Below are 6,000 nucleotides of genomic sequence, written 5' to 3' on the forward strand. Positions count from 1 at the left end.
AAAAAGAGTGTATGATGTTAATGTAATAATATATGCGCAATGGGATAAGGAAATGGTAATGAAGTGACATACAAAGTTGCTTTAAGATAACGTATACAGGAAAATAGTTCCTCCTCATATGTTCAAGTGGTTTAATTTTCCATAAGCCCCGTTCTATGTATTTCAATGAATATATTCATATATGTACATAAGAGGCTAACGCTTAAATCAAATTTAATGTATATATCCTTATTGTGCCTTTCAAAATGTATATTAGATGATAGCTTGGTCCCAAGGGATCTCAGAATTTAGTCCATTTTTTACGGTGTCAAACATGAAAATGTGATATACTTCTCGTTTCTTTCTAATTTTATCACAGCAGAGCCCTGCTGTTGGTACAATTTTCTCGAGTATATACCAACGTATATCATCTGGTGAGTGTTGTTTTTCCAGATAATGACATACTAGTGGTGCAGCCATTTTTTGTGTGCGGATTGCCGATCTATGTTCTGTTAATCTGGTATTTATAGATCGCGAAGTCTCACTCACATATGCTTTTTCGCATGGACATAAAAGTATATAAACCAGATTTTTACTTTTACAGTTTGTCATTCCTTTGTTTTGGATGGTAATTTCATTGTGGCTGAATGATTCATTTTCTATAGCCAATGGACATGATTTACATGTTCCACATTTAAAATTACCATGAATAGGCTGTAAATCTCTAATGCTCAATTGGATAGACCTGCGAGGCAACAAGAAGTAATTTTGAGCGTGTGATTCTATGAATTATACAGTAGACTCTCTAACCCTACCCTAAATCTCAGAAATAAGTGGTGTAAATGTCCTACCTGCGACTGTACAGAAATTAGCGTAGCATTCTGATGACATTATGTGATGGGTGATGTCTTCTAGGGCGAAGTCATGTAGGTAGTGTCCATCAGAAATATGTTCTTCTCTGTCAGAATTATGTTCCTCTCTGTTTAACAGGAAAATAAAACATGAGTTTCTCTACTCTTTTACCAAACAGACGTTCATCGCAAGAATTTGACTCTTTCTATCATCTTTCTATCATTAGTTCTTTACTCCTAAAACTTACATCTGCATCATGCTTCTTTCATGTCCCATCACTCGATTCTGTATTTAGGAAATAGAAAAGATAAACGATATGCAACATATCTAAGATCTATTATATCATTATAAATCCCATGTTTTATATTTAAAATATTTTCTTTTATCAAAGAAGAGTTTCCAAAAATAGTTTTTTTCTGTTGCGCTCTGACTCAGTTTGCTTTCTTGCGATGGGCGCCTGCTGCATAAAATAACTGAGGAAATAATAACTTAGCTTTCTTTTCTCTTTTAAGGTCTTTCAGGAATCGTGGAGCCTGCTGAAGACGGAGATCCAGGAAACCGGAGACGTTCAGGTGAGCAGATGGCGATATTACTGCAACCGGACTCAGAAGGCTAGGCGCCCTCTAGAACATGGGTGTGGCATTTTATAGTCATGCCACACCCGACCGCACCCAAAACAGCTGTTACGTTGAACACGTTAAGATGCGAGTCAACGTGCAGTCTCAAAGAAGTCTTATCTTTTTGAGCTAACAGAGAACGCATGACAAGCAAAGCGTTTTCTGTTTGATCCTTTTTACATTTGTGCACTTTTTGTCAAACTGAGCATAAATAGAACGAATCTCAACGTAAGCAAAAGCTGATTACTTTATCATGATAAATAGGATAAAATACGTGATACATGAATATAAATAAGCATTGACACAACCGAAAGAAACATGTACATAATCCTTGCGCAATACTAGGGCTTACATACTAAGCAGTACTGGATGCACGGGATAGGGGTGAGTTTTATTTGGGGAATTGCGTACTCCATGAAGGGTATGTACACTCTACACAGCCTTATCACTTACAGGCATGGAGTCATGACAGTAACCCCCTCGCAAAATCCCCCCTAAGACCACTAGTATAGGTTTTGGTTTATCGGGACATCGGAGATGAAAAGCTTTGACTAATGGGGGCATGTTGCAAATTGGCAAGTGGTTCCCATGAGCATTCCTCAGGACCATATTCCTTCCAGTCTACTAAATAAAACAATTTACCCCAAATCTTTTTTTAATCAAGTACTGCTTTTACCTGGCATTCTGGAACCACATCAACATCTATGGCAGAAGGAGGCACAACAATCTGTGTTTGCGGATGAAACGGTTTTACCTAGGAAACATGGAATACTGATATAAAATTAATAATGAGTATTATCTCTTAATTTTTTTTAATTTTTAAATTTTTGAAATGTTTTATTTACTATAAATTAAATAATCAATAATAAATACTAAAAAATTTGGAGTGGATTAATTTTACCAAAATTTCATTTTTTTTAGACAGGGGTGCGTTTTAGCGTCCCTGTTGTTTATTATTTATAATAATGGGTTGAGCAACTCCCTAAAACCGGCAACTACGGATGTTCCGAAAATAAGAGGGGGATTGTTACCGACACTGCTTTATGCAGATGATGCGGTCCTTATGGGCCTCACACCAAATGCTTTACGCATCTTGGTTAAAACTTTCACACAGTATATGGATAAGTTGGACCTTAAAGTGAATTTAAAAAAATCTTTTAATATGTCTTGTGGGCCAGGGAAAAGACAGCTTAGTGCTATTTTGGTAGGAATTGATAAACTATATTCCACAAACACATTTCCCTACTTAGGAATGGTTTTTGCTGCGAACGGCTCCTGGAGTGGACATTCGGTCCACGCCACGAGCAAGTTCTCAAAAGCCATTAATTCCATTCTTAGTCTCCCACGGCCTAAGAAAATAGGTGCCACCAAAGCAATTCTAAAAATGTTTAAATTGCAGTGTGCCCCGATAGCAACATACGGGGCGGAGATATGGGGCCTGGGTAAATCACCCAGCATCCAAACCGAGGAAAATCGCTTTTGCAGGAAAATCCTTGGAGTTCCTATTTCCACTTCAGAGTATATTTGTCATTGTGAATTAAACTTGCACTACATATCGGATTTTATAGCAACCAGACCGGCCCTGTTTTGGATGGCTATCTGGAGGAATAAATCGGCCACTCTAACTCATGAAATTGTAAGAGATTGTCTCCTCTGTGAGAAAGGGATGACAATCCCTTGGCTCTCTGGAGTTTTCAATAAATTGAGTAGTGTGGGTAAAGGCCATCTTTTTACCGACCCCTCCAAGATTGAGCCTATAGACAAAAATGAAACAAAGTTTGCACTGTATGCACTTTATAGTAAAGAGAGACTGGAAGGGGAGCTAACCAAATCAACCGTCCAGACTTACGTGAATAAAGATCTGTACAAATTGGGAAAGATCACTTTTGTTCCGTTTAAGGGCAGGTACTGTTAGATTTCTATTATGTTTCCCTTTAGGTTACTTTCCCACAAAATCCATAGACAAGTTTTGCCCATGTGATGGAGTGAGTACACAAAATGATTTACATTTTTTCTTTTCCTGCAAATTTTACATAAAATACATCAAATGGTTTTTAGTCCCATATTTTTAGAACCAAAGACCACTTTCCCTGGAACAGTCCTACCTGATGCTACTTACCCTGCACACTGATGAATTGATATTTCGCGCCAGCACTTTCCTGAGAGTTATTACTCATGTACGCAAAATGATGGAAAACCCTTGAAATAATTTCTGTACTGTAGTTGCTAAATGACATGTAATTCGCGTTTGTTTTTAAATGTAATTTTGAAATTATAATCCTTTTATTGGGATTGTAGATATGTGATTGCTTTTATGGATTTGATGAAATTCGTATAAAGATTTCAAATCTGAATCTACTCTGTTACCAAACAGACGTTCATCACAAGAATTTAACTCTTTCTATCATTAGTTCTTTACTCTTAAAACTTACGTCTGCATCATGCTTCTTTCATGTCCCATCACTTGATTCTGTACTTAGGAAATAGAAAAGATAAACAATATGCAGCATATCTAAGATCTATTCTAGCATTATAAATCCCATGTTTTATATTTAAAGTCTTTTCTTTTATCAAAAACGAGTTTCCAAAAATGAGTCTGCTTGCTTTCTTGCGATGGGCGCCTGCTGCATAAAATAACTGAGGAAATAATAACTTAGCTTTCTTTTCTCTTTTATGGTCTTTCAGGAATCGTGGAGCCTGCTGAAGACGGAGATCCAGGAAACCGGAGACGTTCAGGTGAGCAGACGACGATGTTACTGCAACCGGAGTCAGAAGGCTAAGCGCCTTCCAGGACATGGGTGTGGCGTTTTTTAGTCATGCCACACCCGACCACACCCAAAACGGCTGTTACATTGCACTCGTTAAGACGCGAGTCAACGTGCAGTCTCAAAAAATCCTTTTGAGCTAACAGAGAACGCATGACGAGCAAAGCGTTTTCTGTTTGATCCTTTTTACATTTGTGCACTTTTTGTCAAACTGAGCATGAATAGAACGAAACTGAACGTAAGCAAAAGCTGATTACTATATCATCATAAATAAGATAATATATGTGATACATAAATATAAACAAGCATTGACACACCCCAAAGAAACATGTACATAATCCTTGCCCAATGCTTAGGCTTACATAATAAGCAGTGCTGGATGTACGGGATAGGAGTATTTTTTATTTGAGGTATTGCGTACTCCATGAAGGGTATGTACACTCTATGCAGCCTTATCACTTAACAGGCATGGAGTCATGACATCATGCATTCACCTATAGCAGACATCTGCATTGGCTATGATGCACTCACAAAAAAGGAATTCTGATGGATATATCTTCCTGCAGATTTCTCATCTGACGAATATTTTTCCATGTGCCAGACTGGTGTGCAAACTTCAACTGCAACAATGGTTCTCCAGGACCACAAGGAGGTGGTGCCATTTGGTTCCATCCATAAAATCGCCATTAGGATGTGATAATTCTGGAATATGTTAGAAGCTAGCTGTTTTGCTAGAGTCACTTCCTGTTATTTTGTTCATCGCTGGCGTGGGTGCCGAGCTCTCTTGATGCTTAACTTTTAAAATTCATTAGGGTTTTGACAGCGATTTGGTCAAATGTCTCCTACGGAAGCCTCATGATTGACACCAACTCAGACTCCATCCTCAGAGCCGACTACAGTGCTCAAAACCTTCAAAGCGGGCTGAGATTATCTAAATGACAAAAGAAAAATGTGAAGGCATACTTTGATGACATCTCTTGGTGAAACATCTTCATAGGGATAAGAGATATGCCCAGATGGATGTATTGTTTGGCTCCAACTCAGAAACCCTTGCTCTGCATGATGATGACTTGGAGATTGATAACCTCATACTTCACTATAAAACTGATGCTTAACCAATATGGGACATCCCTTACCACTTTTGCCCTCCTAAATAAGAAATCTCTTTGTTCAGTAGCTTTAGTATGAGCCTGCCCCCTATTGATGCAAAGTCCAGATTCTTGACAACCCTTGTCTGCATGGAAAGAGCTGTTGTTATATTTAATGGAGCTCTCCTAGAACCTCTCATCGCTTCAAGGGTGAAACGGTTTTCTAGCCCTGTATCCACAGACGAAAAAACAGGTGACATACCCATTCCCCGGTTGGCCACCTTTTCTGTCATCTCACACTTCACCAAAAAGACTGGCAGTCCAATTTTCTTCTTCAAAATGTAAACCAATACCTTTTCAACAGCACCCCCAGACAGTGTAAAACAATGTTGACCTCAATGGCCTTGAAGCTTTTGCCTCCGGCAGTCTCAGCCTCCGAAATTGAAGGCTACCTCTCTGAGCTGTTATGTCCATACGCTTAGGAAATTGGTAAGACAATCAGTACCAACTTACCAGACCACATCAAGACGCCATTTACTGATTTTGTCAACAATGGTTGGGATACCTCCAAACAGACCCTATAATGTGATCTGAACTCTGCGATCACTGTGGCTTATCCATGGACATACTTTTGCACTTCAGATACATTTTAATTCTTAAAAAGACATTATTCACTAATAAAAATCCAGTACATTAATA

This window comes from Lissotriton vulgaris, chromosome 5, assembly GCF_964263255.1.
Source record: "Lissotriton vulgaris chromosome 5, aLisVul1.2, whole genome shotgun sequence".
In the NCBI taxonomy this organism is placed as follows: domain Eukaryota; kingdom Metazoa; phylum Chordata; class Amphibia; order Caudata; family Salamandridae; genus Lissotriton; species Lissotriton vulgaris.